Source organism: Nanorana parkeri, unplaced genomic scaffold (assembly GCF_000935625.1).
Source record: "Nanorana parkeri isolate BGI_ZX_2015 unplaced genomic scaffold, ASM93562v1 scaffold248, whole genome shotgun sequence".
In the NCBI taxonomy this organism is placed as follows: domain Eukaryota; kingdom Metazoa; phylum Chordata; class Amphibia; order Anura; family Dicroglossidae; genus Nanorana; species Nanorana parkeri.
Window position 1 is genome coordinate 1,480,433 of NW_017306516.1, and position 1,652 is coordinate 1,482,084.

Below are 1,652 nucleotides of genomic sequence, written 5' to 3' on the forward strand. Positions count from 1 at the left end.
TGATCTCCTCTCCTGTCCCCGAATGCTGGAAGTGTTTAAAAAATAAAGAAGTCAAAAATAAAAAAAAAGTAAAATAAGACATTTTTTTTTAAAAAGTCCCCCGCCCCCCTACATACACACGCAAAAAAGCGTTGGGTGCGCCTATGTGCGAAAACGATTGCACCCATTACACCACACGTGTTACATATTGCTGCGAATGTCGGAGTGAGAGCAATAATTTTAGGGCCATTAATTACTGATAACACTATCACTGACACTAACTAACTAACACTAACACTGATGAGCAGTAAAAGCGTTTAACCACTTCAAGACCAGGTGTTTAGACCCCCTTCCTGGCCAGGCCATTTTTCAGTATTCAGCGCTGCGGTACTTTGACTGACGTTTATTCCGTCATGCAGCGCTGTACTGAAATGAATTTAATACCATTTTTTTTGGGACAGATAGAGCTTTATTTCGGTGGTATTTAATCACCACTGGGGTTTTTATTTTTTACTATAATTAGGAAAAATTACAGAAAATTTGGGGGAAAAAAAAGTTTTTTTTAACATCATGTTAGGAAACATTATTATTACCCAGTTTTTTGGTAACATATAAAAGATCGGGTCACGTCGGGTAAATAGACACCAAACATGTCAAGCTTTAAAATTGCGCATTTAGCCTGACTCCCCAATCACTGTAGACACAGTGAGGGGGGGTCTTTATCAAAACTGGAGCAGACAGAAACTTGTGTAGTTGCCCATGGCAACCAATAAGCTTCTCTCTTCAATTTGTTCAGATTTGAAAATGAACGAGATGCTGATTGGTTGCCATGCACAGCTGCTCCAGATTTTGTCTGCTCCAGTTTTGATAAATTCCCTTCAATGTTTGTTACTCATCAAATCAAGCGCTGGTAGAGGTTTAAATCTCGCTTAAAAAAAATTTATATATATAATGTACATACTGTTTTTAACAGTTTAAATACTGTTATTCACTTTTCTACAATACTTTTTTTTGTGAAGTATTGATTTGAGATGCTATGAAAATTTTGTGATTGTGACACATACTTAGACACTACGCGTTGTAGAGCAATACATCTGCAAGGGTGCCCTACACCTATCCATTTTCGTTCGGAAATCGTCCACGAATGGTCTTTCGTATGATAATCGATCAGTTGATGGGAACCCAACGATTTTTTTTTGATCGGTCAGGCTGGACAACTTTTTTCAAATCAAACCAAAATGAATGGATTAGTGGTGTTTTCGTATGAAAAAAATCGCAACATGAACACTGCACATGCGCAAACGAAAATCCATTCTGTCGATCAACGAAGTACGGTGAGTTATTGTTAACGAACAATTATCAAAATCGACATTGGTCTGTGCTTGATGGGCTATTTGAGCTAGATTTGAAAGAGGGTTCTTGGCAGCAACGAAAATTCCCGATCAAAAGTCTATAGGTGAATGGCCAGCTTAAGGCTCCCTTAACCACCTCCCGTCCATGGCCGGACAGGAGCCTTATAGGAGCAGGAGGGTGTCTTAAGATGTCCTGCCCCTCCCCCCGCTTGTGTGCGGCGCTCAGCGCAGACACGAGTGGGGAAACTGTTAGAAATTTAAACAGCCAGCAGGGGCTGTTTACATTCAAGCTGTCGGGTGTCTCTAGAGATACCAGATACT

The 1,652-nt window shown here is 40.1% G+C and overlaps 1 protein-coding gene across 1 annotated transcript in view; it reads left to right on the top strand.

The window, feature by feature from the left end:
• Nucleotides 1-1,652, top strand: part of DENND1A (DENN domain containing 1A) — a 702,656-nt gene that overhangs the window by 609,171 nt on the left and 91,833 nt on the right. The gene's annotated exons all lie outside the window — the stretch shown is intronic.